Source organism: Ovis aries, chromosome 24 (assembly GCF_016772045.2).
Source record: "Ovis aries strain OAR_USU_Benz2616 breed Rambouillet chromosome 24, ARS-UI_Ramb_v3.0, whole genome shotgun sequence".
Lineage (NCBI taxonomy): Eukaryota > Metazoa > Chordata > Mammalia > Artiodactyla > Bovidae > Ovis > Ovis aries.
This window is the reverse complement of record NC_056077.1, coordinates 16,400,802-16,419,151: the sequence shown is the minus strand read 5'-3', so window position 1 is coordinate 16,419,151 and position 18,350 is coordinate 16,400,802. Positions and strand designations below refer to the sequence as shown.

Sequence of the window (18,350 nt, the reverse complement as noted above, 5' to 3'; positions counted from 1 at the left end):
CCTTCTGTCAGGTAGCCACATGCTTTCTCCTCCATCCCTGTCAGATCTTGACGCAAACGCCTCCTTCCCAGGAAGGCTCTAACCGATAATCATCCTGATGCTGAATGCCCCTCCTCACTCCCCTCACCCCACACATCTATATCTCCCTTCCACCCTTTAATCCACAGTCTCTTACACTGTCTTCATTTCTTACGTGTATTGTCTGTCTTCACCCTGTGGCAAGTCAGGTGAGTGAGAGTGGTGATTTTGGGGGGGAGGGGTTCTGTTTTGTTCACTACAGTATTCCTCATACCTAGAATGAGGCCTGACACATAGAGATAGACAGTTATTGCACAGTAGATATGTCTTGTTGGAAGAATGGACAGATGAGGAAGTGGAAATGGAGAATGTTAAAATAATTTCCCCAAGGTTATAGAGCGAGTGTGTGGGAAAGCAGAATTAGGAGCCTGGTAGTTTAACATGAGAGAAGGTTGTGTTTTCCTTTGTGTGTGTGGTTACTTGCTCAGTTGTGTCCAGCTCTTTGCAATCCCATGGACTATAGCCTGCCAGGCTCTTCTGTTCATGGGGATTCTCCAGGCAAGAATACTGGAGTGGGTTGCCATGCCCTCCTCCAGGGGATCTTCCCAACCCAGGGATTGTACCCTGATCTCCTGCATTGCAGATGGATTCTTTACCAACTGAGCCTCCAGGGAACCCCACATATTCATCCAGATTCCTTTATTTTGGCAGCTGAATAGTTTAGGTGATAACATCTTGCTTGTCTTCCTCCCAGGTCAAGTGAGAAGCAACAGAAATGTGTGTACCCATCTTAGTCCTTTTGAGTGAGGGAGTGAAAGTTGCTCAGTCGTGTCCGACTCTTTGTGACCCCATGAATTATACAGTCCATGGAATTTTCCAGGCCAGAATACTGGAATGGGTAGCCTTTCCTTTCTCCAGGGGACCTTCCCAACCCAGGGATCAAACCAGGTCTCCCACATGGCAGGCAGATTCTTTACCAGCTGAGCCACAAGGGAAGTCCAAGAATACTGGAGTGGGTAGCCTATACCTTCTCCAGGGTATCTTCCTGACCCAAGAATCAAACCAGGGTCTCCTGTGTTGCAGGCAGATTCTTTACCAACTGAGCTATAAGGAAGTCATTTTGGGTCCTTTTGGGTCAGTGTAACAAGGCTACAGGTTGAGGGGCTTAAAAATGACAAGGATTCATATTTCACTCTTCTGGAGGCTGGGAAGTGAAAACTGGGCCCAGGATCAAGGCACCTGGGCTTCCCAGGTGGCGCTAATGGTAAAGAAGCTGCCAGCCATTGCAGGAGACATAAGAGACCTGAGTTCAGTTCCTGGGTCAGGAAGATTCTCTGGAGAAGGAAATGGCAATCCACTCCAGTATTCTTGCCTAGAGAACCCCATGGACAGAGGAGCCTGGTGAGCTGCAGTCCCTGGGGTCACACAGAGTCGTACACAACTTAAGCGACTTAGCATGCATGCATCCAGGCAGCTGGCGGATTCACTGTCTGCTGAGAGCTCACTTTCTGATTCAAGGACAGCTGTTTTCTCTCTGTGTCCTCATGTGGCAAGGGAGTTCTCTGGGGTCCCTTTCATAAGGGCACTAATCCCATTCGTGAGGGTTCCACCCTCATGACCTCATCATCACCCATAGGGCCCCATCTCCTAATATGATGCTGGAAATTAGGCTTCAGCATATGAATTTTGAGTGTATACATTCAACCTATAGTAGCCCCTTCCCCTAAAAAAGCACAAACTCCCATCCAGACATATCCAGGAATCTAATGAGTCTGTGTGAGGCGGTACTGTTTATGGACACCTTTGGTGCCCGGAGAGGCACCCCTTTGGCTCACCTGATTTCACATGTGGCCAGCTGTGTGCATGCTCCAGGTTTCTCACCTCAGGTACAAACTGCAGGTTATCTCTCCCCTCTCCCAGCCTCTGGCTTTTTAGGACCAGGGAGCTCAGTGCATATGCAGAAGTTACCTGGCTGCATGCGGCAGGTAGTGTCCCTGGACACCCACCCTCAACCAATGGGCATCGGGAGAGAAATGCCCCAGGTCCACACTTGCTGGAGTGAGGCTGAGCAGCAGTCTCCACGGGTTCTTGGAAGGTCCTTGCCGGATTGTGCGCTGCTTGCTCACCATGGTAGCAGCTCCACTGACACTCTGCTGCCCCTCCATCCTTCTCCATCACACTCTGTCCTCTCACTTCTCCTGGCCCCCAAGTCACCTCCCAAGCATATTTCCTGCATCCGTGCCCATGTCTTAGGCTCTGCTTTCAGAGGGTGCCTGCTAAGGGGAGCGCAGGAGCTGAAATCAGACAGTGTGTTGGTCGCCCAGTCGTGTCTGACTCTTTGCAACCCCATGGACTGTAGAACCGCGTTCAAATTCCAGCTCCACCCCTGTGCCCCTGTGTATCATTCTTAGCTTCCTTGTGCTTCTCCAGTGAGTGGAGATACTAATGTGCACCCTGCCTGCTTGTCAGGAGGAGGAAGGCATGCATGTAATTGCCTATCTGAATGCTTGGCACAGCATAGGCTATTAAAAAATGGAAACTGTTATTATGATGTGACTGACATCTTTTTATTACCCATCTTTGTCGTTCAAGGCAAGAGATGAGAACAAGCAAAGGGCAGGAAGGGGGGTATGTCCTGAGTGGGGAGGATGAAGCACCCTTGAGTCCTCCCATTCTGAAGCTGCTGTGGTATAGGGGAGTGTCCTGTTGCGTCCCCTGGAGACATAAGGTCTCATCAATCCTTCAATATCTACACGTTAGACATAGTCCACCAACCTGATGTGTTAATGTGCTTCATATTTATAGCTAACATTCACATGGCAGAAACTAGTGTCAGTTCTCAACATTGTAGTAAGTTCTTTATCCCTATGTTACAGATGAGAACGTGAAGCCAAGAGAGGTTGATCAACCTTCCAAGGTTACACAGCTAGGAGGAAAGAGCAAAGCTGGATTTGGATCTAGCTGGTCTGCTATTAATATATTGTCTCTTTGCACAAGATCAGCAGAACCTAAGAAGTAATTGGCTGCCATCCCAGCATACCAGGTAAAAAGAGACATCATCATTTCCTTATTTGGTGACCTAATAAAGGATGCGTTTAGAATGAAGCAGCAGTCCAGAAGCTCCAACCTCTTCTCTACAAATTCTCACCCAAGATTTCTGCCTCTGCTCAAGACACTTGAACCTCCAACTTCTTCCCCTGGCCAGCTGAATCTCCCTGCAACTAATAAAGCTGTGATATTTCAGTTGAGGAGAAGATGGTAGTTTTGCAGGGACTGAATGGCAGGAACCATGGAGCTGAAATGGGCAGGCTGTGATGGTCCCTGCTGTCAGGCAGGTGGAGAAAGAGCGTCAGACGGAAGAGACCTGCTTCCAGGAGCTCCTGTGCTTGGTTTTTGTTAACATTGACTTACATGATAGATTTGAAGTGGAAAACGGGAATCTGAAAATTATAGACGAAGAATGGCAGTTAATTGAATGAAAGCAAAAAGATGGGATTAAAAAAAAAATAACCCTAATGTTTTGCTAAGTAAGTCAGCGCTGGGAACAATTTTACTAGGAAGTAAAAATAAACTCTAGTTTATAGGCATCATGGAATATGTTATGTCTTTTTTATCCTGCGTGTTTATAGCTGTGTTAGGGCAAGAGCTGTACTGAGACCTGCTGGAGGCTCTGTGTGGGGATGAGGGATGTAGGATGTGGAGTCAGATGGCCTGAGTTCAAATGCTGACTCTCACCAGCTGTGCAGTCTTAAGCACATTTGGAATCCTCTCTAGACCTCAGTTTCTGCATCTTATAATTAGCCTTTTGCAGAGGATTATACTGAGGAGTGGGCTTCCCTGGTGGCTCAGATGGTAAAAAATCTGCCTGCAAGGAGGGAGACCAGGGTTTGATCCCTGGGTCAGGAAGATCCTCCGGGGAAGGAAATGGCAACCCACTCCAGTATTCTTGCCTGGGAAATGACACAGACAGAGGAGCCTGGTGGGCTACAGTCCATAGGGTTGCAGAGAGTCAGACATGACTGAAGCAACTTAGCACGCACACATGAATACTGAGAGACAGACGAGGCTATTGTCTAATTAGCATTGTACCAGGCACATGGCTAATTCTCAGTAAGCCGTTAACTATTATGATGACAGATTTACAAAATGGGTGAAATCTTATACCTGGTTTCAAAGATGTAGACACACAGAAGGAATGGCTAGATCTGGTTCTTTGAGGCAACTTTTAAAAATTGATGGCAAAATGAAGAAACGATTAACAACGATGATAAGAACCACCTCAGAAGTAATTTGAACAGGAGAACATTGAATTTACTAATTGTTTTTCCTACTGAAGACTTCCATCCACTGTAGCATAATTGTTCACTGCATTTATCTTGACTTCAGACAAACAAGACTTTAATTTCCACTTTATTTACTGACCTGGGCAGCTACCAAATCACGAAACTTAGTTTTCTTATCTGTAAATTGGGGGTAATTGTGGTACCAAACTCATGAGTTTTTTTCTTTTTAATTAATTAATTTTCATTGGAGGATAATTACTTTACAATATTGTGATGGTTTCTGCCATACATCAACATGAATCAGCCATGGCACATGTGTGCCCCCATCTTGAACCCCACCCCCCCAAACACATGAGGTTTTTCTGAGAATTAACTGAGATAATGTATGGAAAGCACTTTGTACAACAACGAATAGCTTTTATCAGTAATTATTTTAAACATGTATGTTGCATATGTTCATAAATGCTTCAGTTCAGTTCAGTTCAGTTTAGTCACTCAGTCGTGTCCAACTCTTTGCAACCCCATGAATCGCAGCACGCCAGGCCTCCCTGTCTATCACCATCTCCTGGAGTTCACTCAGACTCACGTCCATCGAGTCAGTGATGCCATCCAGCCATCTCATCCTCTGTCGTCCCCTTCTCCTCCTGCCCCCAATCCCTCCCAGCATCAGAGTCTTTTCCAATGAGTCAACTCTTCGCATGAGGTGGCCAAAGTACTGGAGTTTCATAAAGGCTTACTGCATGCAAAAAATTTTTACTCAACAGAACCAACTTTGCTAGTTCTTTTGAATGTGTGGGTGATGGCAATCAAGAAGCTAACTCCAGTCGATTGTCAGTGTCTGTTTGGGTTACAATTATATTGGGAAAGATTCTGAGGTCACATCTGGGCTCAGTGGGAGAGCACCCTGATTGATTAGAGATGTCTGCCACTGGCATGGAGATGGAGAGTGGTAATGCTTATTTAAATCACATATTGGTCTTATGGAATCTAGATTGTGGCCTTCTACTCATTTGCACTAAGGAAAATTCTACTATCTTTGAGGCTGTGATATTATTTTCTTTCAATATCTCTCAGAAAGAATAAAATTATTCTGCCAACACTTTTTTATTGTTCAGTCGCTCAGTCGTGTTCCACTCTCTGTGACCCCATGGACTGGTGCACACCAGGCTTCCCTGTCCTTCACCATCCCCAGAGTTTGCTCAAACTCATGTCCATTGAGTAGGTGATGCCATTTATCCATCTCATTCTCTGTCATCCCCTTCTCCTCCTGCCTTCAATCTTTCCCAGCATCACCGTCTTTTCTAATGAGTCAGTTTTTCGCATCAGACGGCCAAAGTGTTGGAGCTTCAGCTTCAGCATCAGTCCTTCCAATGAATATTCAAGACTGATCTCCAACCCTTATTGAGTACCAATTCTGACAAAGCCTATGGTAGTTCAAAGCATATGGCAGATGGGGTTATATAACTGAATAAGACATCGTCCCTTGTACTCGAGGAGCCCAAGGTCTGCTTGAGGAGACACATGCAGATAAGAACGTTTGCTGGGGAGAAATGAGGTCCCATAAAGGAACTGATGAGTGGAATCGCTGTGAGGAGTAAAGGATGGAACAGTTCATTCTGTGTGAAGCCAGCTGGGCCAGGAACAGCTGCTGGAATTGGGACTGAAATTCGGTCTTGAAGAGCACTTGAGAGTTCCCCTGGATAAGGCAGGAGTGCTCGGGAGTGTGAGTGCGCCAAGTGCATCTGGGAGAGACGCCTGCTGTTTGGGGCGCTGGCTGCAGCTGGAAAGGGGGTGCAGACCTCTTGCAAAGGGAGTTGGGGCCCCTTACAGAGCACCCCAGGCTCTGGACAAGGGCAGCTTCTCGCTGTGTCATGACCTGATAGACTCCAGCAAGCGGAGCTGGTCCAACAAGTTCTTTTGGTGATTTTCTTCTTCCTCTCCACCTCTGATTTCCAATTTCACTTGAACCCTCTCTCTCCTCTCATTTTCCCCTCCTCTTTCTCCAGCCTAACATCTCTGTCTTTCTTTCCTCCTCTCTCCTTTCTCCTCTCTCACTCCTATCTCTTTCCCTCGTTCATCTCCTCCTGATCACGTCTCTCTCCCAAGCACATCCAACTCTTCTCCGTCTTCCTCCTCCCGCCCTCCTCTCTCCCCCATCTCTCTACCCCCTCAGCTCTTTCCATCTATTTCTTGCCCAACCTTCTTTTCTCACCCTGCTCCCTGGGCTTGCTCTCTCCCTCCATGACCTCCTCCTGTCCCATTTCTCTCCCTCCTGTTCCTCCTTCCCGGTAGCTGCTTCTCACCATGCCTCACGCTGTCTCTCTCGCTCTCTTTGTCTTGAGACGTGCGTTTGGATCTCTTTCTCCCTCTGACAAGTTCTTCTTTGGCTCCATGTTGTATAATTTTCCTTAGCAGGTGGGATTCTCTGGCATTTCTAACTCTATTTTAAACACTTTGTAAGGCTTGATTTAAAGGAAAATCTGATTTCCACAGTTTGTGCACTGGTGCCTCAGGGGATTCTCAGTTTGATTATGTCCTGGAAAGTTTGTGACACAGCTCAGGCTCTGGGAACCCAGAGAGGGGTAGGTGTGTGGGCTGTCAGCTGCTTCCTGCCAGACCATGGAGGGCTTTAGGGGCCCGAGAGTCTCCAGGCTCCTCACAATAGAGTGCCAACCTTATGTTTTCCCCAACTTTAACATGCATGTGAATCCCCCAGGATCTTGTTAAAACGCAGTCTTTCTTTAAAAAAAATTATTGATTTTTAATTGGAGGATAATTGCTTTACAATATTGTGTTGGTTTCTGCTATTTGCCAACATGAGTTGGCCATAGGTATACATATGTCCCCTCCCTCTTGAAGCCCCCTCCCACCTCCCACTCCATCCCACCCTTCTGCATTGTCACAGAGCACTGAATGCAGATTCTGAATTAGCAGGACTGGGGCAGGACCTGGGGGCTGCATTTCTCCCTAGCTCCCAGTGAATGCTGGTGGTGGCCCCCACTTGGAGTAGCCAGGATGCAGTGCGTGTGCCATTAAGAATGTTCCTTCTGCCACAAAATGCTCGAATTTTCACTTGGCAGCAAGAGCTTCCCCTCCTCTCTGCTCCCACAGAGCCCACAGAGCTTTCTGTCATATTTCAAATGGGCCACGTCCCATGTCAGAGTCTAACAATCTTTGTCCTTGTCACTCCTTCATGAGACCAAATGCCACTCCAGGGCTTGCCGTGGAGAAACGAGTAAGCAAAAAGAACATTCCAGGATATCAAGTACAGTAAGAGGACGGCAGGACAAACACGCACGAATGCTCCCTTCCCCAGCTGGGCATTGCCTGCTGCTGTGAAAAGCGGTGGCTTTGCATCAGTGGCTCATGATTCTGGCCTTGCCCATCAGGTGCTGCTCTGAGATCCCCTGGGACCCTGGACCAGCCTTGCATGCAGGAGATTTAACATTTTCTCTCTAGACTTCAGATGACTGAGGGATCTGTGTAGAGTCTTCCTCTTTTTTTTTTTTTTTTTTGTAACTGATCTCATCGCACTCAATATTTCCACCCCTGGAATGCCTAGGACAGGAGTTCAAGAGATACTGGTTTTACAGCCCTTTCCCAGTTAACTCAGTCTTGACCAACAGTCACAGTCGAAGCCTTCAGAGGGTGGTTTTCTCCTCTCTCCAGGGCTCTTTCTCCTCCACTTCTTGGAGGTGGTGTCCGACCTCATGGAGAGGTCAGGTGTTTCAAAGCCAAGGAGAGGCGGTCTCTGTCCATGTGATGTCCACTGTCTTTTCTGGCCACCACGGTGGGATTCTGGGTCTTGGCTTGGCTCTGCATGTCCTGTGCTGGTGGCCACTGCAGGGTGGCCAGTGTGGGGATTAACTTGATGTGTCAACTTGACTGAGTAAGTGATGCCCAGAGAGCTAGTCAAAGATTATGCCTGGGTGTGTCTGTGAGGGTCTTCCTAGAAGTCAGCATTTTAAAACATGTTATTGAAGTATACTTGATTTAAAGTGTATTAATTTGACTGAGTAATACTCCAGTGTGTATATGTACCACAGCTTTTTTATCCATTCATCTGCTGATGGACATCTAGGTTGTATCCATGTCCTGGCTATTATAAACAGTGCTGCGATGAACATTGGGGTACACATGCCTCCACAATGGAGTATTACTCAGCCATTAAAAAGAATACATTTGAGTCAGTTCTAATGAGGTGGATGAAACTGGAGCCGATTATACAGAGTGAAGTAAGTCAGAAAGAAAAACACCAATAGTACTAATGCATATATATGGAATTTAGAAAGATGGTAATGATAACCCTGTATGTGAGACAGCAAAAGAGACACAGATGTATAGAACAGTCTTTTGGACTCTGGGAGAGGGAGAGGGTGGGATGATTTGGGAGAATGGCATTGAAACATGCATAATATCATAGAAGAAATGAATCGCCAGTCTAGGTTAAATGCAGGGTACAGGATGCTTGGGGCTGGTGCACTGGGATGACCCAAAGGGATGGTATGGGGAGCGAGGTGGGAGGGGGGTTCAGGATGGGGAACACGTGTACACCCATTGTGGATTCATGTTGATGTATGGCAAAACCAATACAATATTGTAAAGTAATTAGCCTCCAATTAAAATAAATAAATTTAAATTTTAAAAATAAAAATAAATAAAATAAAATGTATTAATTTTCTTTTGTGGCCCATGGACTATGGTCAGCCAGGCTCCTCTGTCCATTGGATTAACTTCCCAGGCAAGAATATTGAGTAGGTTGCCATTTCATCCTCCAGGGACTCTTCCCAACCTAGGGATCAAACCCACATCTCCTGCGTTGGCAGGCAGATCCTTTACCACTGAGCCACCAGGGAAGCCCATATGTATATTCATATATACATATATACATACACACACATGTATGTATATTTTCATATCTTTTCCATTATGAAAAGAATATAAATATATATTTATATATTTTCATATTCTTCTCCATTACTGTTGTCACAGGATATTGAATATAGTTCCTTGTGCTATAACAGTAGGACTTGTTGTATATCCATCCCATATATAATAATTTGCTTCTGTTAATCCCAGACTCCTGATCATTTCCTCCCCTACTACTCCTAACCCCTTGGCAATTACAAGCCTATTCTCCATATCTGTGAGTCTATTTTTGCTTTGTAGATATGTTGATTTGCATTATATTTTAGATTCCATATATAAATGATACGGCATTTGTCTCTTTCTGATTTCGCTTAGTATGATAGATAATCTCTAGGTCCCTCCATGTTCCTGTAAGAAGCTAGCATTTGAACTGGTACACTGGATGAAGAGACCTACCCTCACCAATACAAATGAGCATCAGTCAATCTATTGAGAGCCTGAATAGAAAAAAAAGAAAAAGGCAGAGGAAGTAGAGATATACTCCCTCTGTCTGAGCTGGGATGTCCAACTTCTTCTACTCTTGGACCTTGGTTCTTGAGCCTTCAGACCTAGACCAAGACTTTCACCATCAACATTCTTGGTGCTCAGGCCTTTGGACTCAGATTGAGATACACCACCAGCGTTCTTGGGCTTCAGCTTGCAAATAGCAGACTATGGGACTTCTTAGCCTCTGTCATCACATGGGTCAATTCCTTTAATAAATCAATCTGTCAGTCTTTCTCCATACTGGAAAGAGAGACTATTGGCTCATGGTGAGCAATGAGAGCCTCTTTAGGGAGTCAAACGCTGGACATTGCTCCCTTCTTTTTGTGTTTCTGCCGTAACTATCCCAAGCCTTCCTTTCCGGGGCAGTGGGCGCTCTCAAGGAGAAAAGAGGACATTGATATACACGATTTCAAAAATGACTGTAGTTCTATCTGGGGCAGTGCCTAGAACAGAGAAACTGATGCATAAACATGATCCCTTCCAATCAAGCTGGAGGATATGACAGAGAGCTTCAGCATAAAGAAAATTTGATCGGATGAGAAATCCATAGAAATGGCAGGATGTGTTCTGAAGAACTGCCTCTTCTGGGGCAGGAAATGCGCTCTGTCTTAGAGACTGAAGCCTAGATTTTGAGAAAAGGACCTGAAACCATGACACCATGCAGATGTGGCCAAGGGGCTACGGGACTCCCGGGCAGCTGTTTCTCACCGATGCATCTCCCTCTCTCGCCTTTGTTTGACATTCAGCTGCTCACTTGGGAAGAGCCTCCTTTTTCTCATCATGGCTGTAGCCAGCAGACAGCATTTGTCTGTCGTTGATAATCGCTCTTTAGACTCCTGTTTCTAATTCCTGCTTCCTAGGGGCAGAGCCAGCAGGCATCCCTCATGGTCTCTCGACTCTCCAGCTGGCATTTCTGAAGGACACTCTGAGCCCACTTCCGCTTCTGCTGCCTTCTGACCCTCCGCTAAGTTCATGGCTCATGAATGAATGAGCAGCAGCGTTTTCCTGACCATGTGGGCTCCCCACTGTCACCGGGCGCTCACCATCACCAGAGAGCAGGTGTTTTGAGAAGCCTGAACGAGCTGTGGGTGGTGAGACAGACGCTGGGCTTGGCTCTGGAAGCTTCAGCTCAGAACATTGAGCTGAACCATCTGAGGCTCCTCCAGGAAACAGGTTGTGCAAATCTCACAGCCCCCCTCTCTGGGCTCATGCATATTCATTAGTAGAACAACTCCAGGCCAAAGATAATGATTCATGCAGGCAGCACCATTCTGAGCATTATTATTTGGGAGTGACAACTGAATTTCTGATTCAACATGTGTATTGGACAAATGGATCATAAGAACTTTAAAGTCAGAAACAGCCTTTGGGGTCATGCAACTTCTGTTGTAATGTGGCATGAAATGATGGAGGAAGAGATCGCCTCTCTGGTGGGCTGCGTATAGCTGTTCCCTTCAAAGGAGAGGAGAAATGAAGGGGGCTGAGATTTCAGACACTGCTTGAGTCTCCAACAGAAGCTAATAATAATGGCTGGTAAGGAGACAACTATGGTGACAACAGAGAGCCAGCCCCTGGCACGAGCTCACCATTGTTTTGAGTTATTCCGTGGGCATGAACAGAATCCTCCTTTTTTTGCTCTGGCTGGCAATAAGAATGGAGCAGAGACTGGTGGGGCTCACTGGCTGCTCAATAAGAATCAGAGGGCAATAAATGCAAGGCAAGACTGGAGAGGGAGTGGGGGAATCGATTTGAGCAGCATTTCAACACCCAGCATGACACCGTGAGAGCTACACTATCTGCCCCTCTGCAGAGATCGGCCACTTCCCGCTTGTCACAGCTGACAGTCAGGCATAAAATGGCTCCTGTCAAGGAGTGGCAGAGCTTTGAAGACTAAGTCTTAAACCATTCCTTGAAGTTTTATATTCCAGTCCTCATGGCCACCCCCCGCCCAAAGTCTTTTCTTTCTAAGGGATAGAATAAACTGACTGCCTATTCCCCTACCTACTGAGAGAGACCATGGAAAATTCAAAGTCTTCTAGAGCCTGGATAGCTACTCTTGGGTTTTTTTTTTCCCTTTTGAGCTAATAGTGATTATTTTAGAATATTTGCTAAAAAACCAAGTACTGTGATAAAGTACACACTTCTACGATTTCCTTAAATTCTCACAACAATCAATGACAAAAGTGCTAATATCCCTAATCTACTGATGAGGAAACTGAGGCTTTGAGAGGCCAAGCGACTTGGCCCCTGACTCATGCAGCCCATGATTGGTGGGAGCAGGAATGGAGACCACTCCCTTTACTATTAAACGACGCTGATCTAATGATGGGGAGGGGTGTCTTTTTAAGGATGAACACACAGATCTTGAGCAAGTGGAACCCTGGTGAAGGATGTACTTGAGACCAGGACACTCTGGTCCCCTGACCCCTTCCAGCTGCCTCTCATCTGTGGGATGAGGTGTGAATGGAGGCCAAGAAGGTGTGCTGGTCTGAGACCTATATTCCCTCTATATCACGCTCTGGAGACAATCAGGCTTGCAGTCTCACACCTCAAGCTCAGTAGAAAAACTTTTGCTTCTCCAAGCTCTGATTAGGCCACCTACTTCCAATAAACCAGTCACCAAGGATCGAGGATATGGTGGGCTCTGGTTGGCCAGCCTGAGTCACATACTTCCAGCTGGAGCCAAGAATGAAGTCACCATCCCCTGAGTGATGTGGTCTGAGAGCAGGAGGAAGGTGTGACCCCTCTCAGGACAAAGGGGTTGTTGTACCCAGAAGAGGAAGAAAGAAACGCTGATCAGACAAAACCAAAAAATGCCCACCACACTTGTCAAGCCTCATTGCCTCCAGTCTTCTGTGGGTTCTGAAGGTTATGGGGGAGGTGGATATTTGAGGAGAGACAGAGGGAATGAAGATAAGGGGGAAAGATAGAATGAGCTTACAGAGAGGTTTGCTCAGAAATGGAAACACAGAACTGGAGAAGAACCAGAAAGATTTCCCTCAACTCCTCAAGAGAGAGAATACATAGGAAAAAAATGTTTTAAAAGTCCAGCCCTGATTCCCGTATGCATCCTACATAGGTCAGTGTCCTTCAGTTTTTGTGCTAAAAGTTCCTAGAGGTCTGGGAGAATTCCTTACCATCCTTTAGAATGAATTGGGAAGTAAGATTCAGGAGGAAGTTTAGTGGGTTGAGCTCAGACCCCTCCTGGCTTCAGTTATAGCTTTCTCACTTTTATTTCTCTTTTCAGTGCCTTTTGCATAAGATCTTACTTGGAAAAAATAAGCGTTCCTCTCTGCTAAACACTGCTCTGCACTGAGATATTCTCAACAAGGAAGACCTTTGGTTTACATCTCTCTCTCATGTGGTCAGTGCAGTGCCAGGCATACAGTTATTACTAAGCTGTCAAATGGATGGTTGAATGGCCACAAGGGAAATTATGAGTGGAAAGCCTTAAATTGTGGAAAGGAAACTCGGGGTTCTGGGATCACACATAGAACTGATGATCCCTTCATGAGGGTGTGACCACAGACAGAGCCTTGGGTGGAAGAAAGACAGGTCCCCTCTTGACTTAGACACAGCTCTAACCAAACAGGTGAAATGTTTGTGAAGGGCCACTGCTTATAATAACGTTACACTTTCAACAGTTGTCAAGAGCCAGATATTTGTCAGTTACTTCTTACTTCTCAAACTCAGGACCAAACTCCAGTTCCCTGGATGCCAGAAAAGTCTTATCTCCAAGAAGTGAGACATTACCCACTCTGACTTAATTAAGATCATGGTGGCTCTGTAGGTTATGGTGTCAGATAATCCCAGATGTGATCTCCTGGATAAGAACTGGGGACTGTTTCAAAGATTCCTTGGACCAGCCTCATTCTACTTCAAACCTCCAATCCAACACATGTGTGTATTCACATGTACACACACACATGCACAGAGATTTTTTATTAAAGACTATTTGTCACACACACACTCAGAAAATCTCCAGAGAACCTGGCTTAGAAGCCATGGATTTAGAAGCATAACTGAAACTGCACTACAGCCTTGTGCAAAGGGCTTACCCATCCAGACATTCTGGTCCATCTGTTCGCACCCTGCAAGTGATGCTATTGCAAGAATCTCTATCTTTCTTGCCTCTGGAAGCTGAGCATTCCTGCTGCCCTTCTTCCCAGAGTAGATTTCTGGGGGCAACCAGCTTCCCCTCAAAGTCTTGCACAGATATGGCTGATTAGAGGAGTTTATTCCACATGCCTATGTCCTTGCTGCAAGAGCTCCTGGGAAAGAAAATTTTAAGCTTCTACCACAAAGTGGAGACGTCTCCCAACAAAAAGAAAGGGTATGCAAAGGAGCAGAGTGGTCAGAGTCACAAAGAGTTGGACACAACTCAGACTGAACAGCAACAAGACCTCCTGAGACAGCTGTTGGGCATTAGGTTCACTGCACTAGGGGTTCAATCCGAGGTTTCTTCCACTTCTCCCCTCTTCCCAGATTAACTTCACTTCCCACCCATATCCTCTACATTATTTAGCCCTCAAAGCATGTGCTATATTATCAGCTCTAAGCCCCTAGACCCTCAGGAAGCGCTTACTTCTCCTAAGAATGGAACCTGTGTTCTTAGCAGTGCAACATTTGTTTTCTCCTTTCCTGAAGAGGAGAGTGTTTCCGTTTTTGAAAAGCACATGGCAGGAAGCAGGAAAAAAAAAACAAGAGAGAGAGTATGAGTTAAGCAGTTCACATTATAACAGGTCAAGTCCAGCTCGTTGAAGAATCTAAATTGAAAGCAAATTGGTTTAAATTGAGATAAGACAGTTTTCTGATGTTCAGACTTGTGGCAACATGGAATTCCTTTCCTGGAGGTCTCTGGGGAATTGACCAGCTCCACCAAGTTGGCTAGCATAATTGGGACACAGTTGGGTGTGGAGATAGAGAAATAGATCGAACAGCTTTCACATGTCCCTGCTAGTCTGGCTTGCATGCTGTTACTATGTGGTACCAGCCTATATGGGATGATGGTGCAAAGCTAGACATTCTAGCGAGGCCAGGCGTATGAATGTACGAGGGCCTGGTGGGGCAGGCAAGGTGCAGGCAGTGGGGGCCAAGTCAGTTGGAACCAGGAACAAAAGTCTGATTCTTTATGTGGGTTAACTGCTGCGATTAACCCCTCTCCAACCCAAATAAGTTTTGTGGCTGCTAGGAGAAATTGAAATTGCCAAAGAGCGAAGTTGGAGGTGCTTGAATATTTTCTCTGACTCTTACTTAAACATTGGCAACTTTCCTGAGACTATAAATATGATTGGGACTCAGCCATTTCTCTCTTTGTAGTCTATGAAAATTAACTTGGTCTGCAGGGGCTGCAATCACTGCCAAACCCCCCCAAGTGTGGGCTCTTCATCCACACTGACAAAAATAACAGTTAATTAGGCTGCAACACCCATAGGAAAGTGAACTTGCACCACCAATCATGGGGGGGGGGCATGCAAAATGTTGCCATGACAACAGGCATTTACTGGCTCTTCATTTTAATGTATCAAAGGCTAGGGATAATTTCCCAGTGAGAATACATGAGAGTAGATTTTTTTTTTCCCTCCTCCTCATTCTTTCTGCCAGTCTTTTGCCAGTATGAGAGCAGTATTCCTGCGGCAACGGGTTTAAAAGGTAGAGAGGCCTTATGAGAGCATTAAACACCAGGCAAGCTACTCCTGGAGATGCTGTCTGTCTTGGGAGGCCCAGGGAGGGTGGTGCAACATCCTTCTCAGTATCTAGGCTGGATGGAAAGAATTTGGAGGCAGGTGAAATGTGGACTGTGAATCTTTGCCCTCATTTCCAGGTGAACTTTCTGTTTTCATGAACTTTCCTTCCTTATTCCTCTCTCCTTCCCTCTCCCTGCCTTCCTTCCCTCCCTCCCTTCCCTCTCTTTCTTCTTGTTTTGTTGTGTGCTTACTCTGTACCACGCTCTTACTAGGCATCATCTGATTGATTCTGCATGACTACACAGTAAGAAAAATATGATTCTTCTTTTACAGATGAGGACACTGAGATTAACAGGGGCTGAAGGCTCTAATTACATAGTAACTTGCAGAACCTGGATTTGAATCAGGTCAGATCTCACAACCCAGGCCCTCGTCCACTCTATAAATAGAAGCAAACTTGTTTGTCAGTTTTAATTTATTTGTTAACTGGAGGAAAATTCCTTTGGATTTGTTTATTATTATCATCATTGCCCTCACCACCATGTATTAGCTGGCTACTGCTACATAACACACATCTACAGAATCTTAACGGCACATGATTATAAGTATCTATTTCACTCCATAGGGTGGCTCTGACCCTCATGTGTTTTTTCTGGGGCTTGGGCTGAAAGGGAGGCAACTACCCAGGGAAAGCTCTTCTCACAGTGATGGTAGAGTCAAAAAGAGTCTGCTCAACCACACAAGTTTATTTTAGATCCCTCCTGTGCTTCCCTGGTGGCTCAGAGGTTAAAGCGTCTGCCTGCAATGCAGGAGACCTAGGTTCGATCCCTGGGTTGGGAAGATCCCCTGGAGAAGGAAATGGCAACCCACTCCAGTATTCTTGCCTGGGGTATCCCATGGACGGAGGAGCCTGGTGGGCTACAGTCCATGGGGTCCCAAAGAGTGGACATGACTGAGCGACTTCACTTTCTTTGTGTCATGTCTGCTAATATCCCATTTACCAAAGCAAGGCATGTGGTTGCGCCCAAAGTCAGAGTAGGAAATACACCCCCTCCCTTTTGTGAAAGGAACTGCAAAGTTTTATGGCAAGGATGTGGATACAGAGAGGGATGAAGAACCGGGGCCCAAAAGGTTGTACAGTTATCATTATCGTCATCCTTGTCATCATCACCTCTATGGACCAGGCCTCTCTTTGATCTGGCTCAATGGTCAAGAGTTTGCCTGCAATGTGAGAGATCCAAGTTCGATCCCTGGGTTGGGAAGATCCCCTGGAGAAGGAAATAGCAACCCACTCCAGTATTCTTGCCTGGAGAATCCCATGGATGGGGTTGCCTGGCAGGCTATAGTCCGTGGGGTCTAAAAGAGTTGAACATGACTGAGCAACTAACACTTTCACGTTTAAATAATAACTGATTTCTTTATAAAGCTCTTTAAGAGCACCCATCATTACTGGAGCATCTAGTCATTTAACTGGATTAAGTTTTCCATTAAATATTTTTAGGTAGTCACAAACCTGGCATTTTGTGACTCCTTGGAATCACGGGATGGAGTAGCAGGTGGGAGGGAGGCTCAACAGGGAGGGGACATTTTTATACTTATGGCTGATTCATGTTGATGTATGCCAGATGTATGCATGTAACCAACACAGTATTGTGAAGCAATTATCCTCCAATTAAAAATAAATGTTTAAAATTAAAAAAATAACCTCATATATTGGTTCATCACAATTAAAAAAATATTGCGGTGATTATAGTTCAATATAATGTTTCTTTTGAATTACTATGTAATTTACTTTATATATCTAAAAACCTAAATTTTCTGAGATGGAGTTCATAGACCTCACCCGGCAGCTAAAGATTTCTTCTGCAAAAGAGGATTTCTTAAATACTTAAATTAAGAGTATTTCTAAATACTCTTAACTCTTGGTCTTCATCATGTTTTCCCCTAGCACACACATCAACTTGATTTGTAACCATAGCTCTACATATTTGTAGCAAGTTTCGCAGTTGGCAAAGTCTCTTCCCCCTTATTTACATGTCATCTGCATGGCCTCTGGGACCTGCAGGTGACATACCCTTGTCAGGGTTCCAATGGCCATTCCCCTGGTAAATGAGCCATTTACCAGAAATCGCAAGAATTTCAGTATCTGGACCTGATGAGTGAGGCGTGGTCAATTTTCCTTTGAGAAAAAATGAAAATATAAGAAAGTAGATTCATTTTTTAGAGAAATAAAATCTATTTAAATTTTGCGTGTCTACTACAAATTTCTACATTTGTAAAGCTTAGAATGCTCAAAACACCTTACTTTTTCAGAAACAAATCAAGATAATGTTGAACTATGAAATATAATGAAAATACAGGATTATTTCTAATAGGTTCAGCCAGGCACAAGATGCTCTTAAAAAGTCTGCTTAAATATATCTTTGCAATTTGTTTCTATGTTACTGTAACCTGAAGAAAATATTTGGTTGTCTTTTGTCCAAAGAGTCTTACTAGCCATTTCATCTCCAGTATTTAGCATAATGCCTGGTACACGTATAAGCTCAATAAATATTAACTTAATGCATGAACGATCGGGTGGGAATTTTGGGAGTGCAAATCCCAATTCTGAAACAGTTCACGTGGCTCATAGAATCTAAATTTGTGAGCTTTCTCTGTAGGTAATTCTGCAGAGAGGTGGGGCAGATCTGCAGTAAACAGCAGGTGAACAAGGCCATTCTTGTTGCAGTGACACGTTGGTACCAAACGATTATTTGTTTTCTCTAACACAATGTAAAAAGTGCTAATAGGATTAGCCTTTTGTGATGAATACTAATATGATACGAAAACAAATGCTAATATGCAATGTGAAATTGCTAACAAAGGAGAAAATTGCTAATAAAATTCAATGGACCTCAGTGACAAATGCTTCACATATCCCTCTGGTCGGGCCAAGACTATCCTCTTA

At 45.1% G+C, this 18,350-nt stretch overlaps 1 non-coding gene across 1 annotated transcript; it reads left to right on the top strand.

Annotated features, from left to right (window-relative positions):
- Nucleotides 1–16,171: 16,171 nt before the first annotated feature.
- TRNAC-GCA (transfer RNA cysteine (anticodon GCA)) lies at nucleotides 16,172–16,243 on the top strand. The gene has a single exon. It is a non-coding gene; the product is annotated as a tRNA-Cys (tRNA).
- Nucleotides 16,244–18,350: the final 2,107 nt, after the last annotated feature.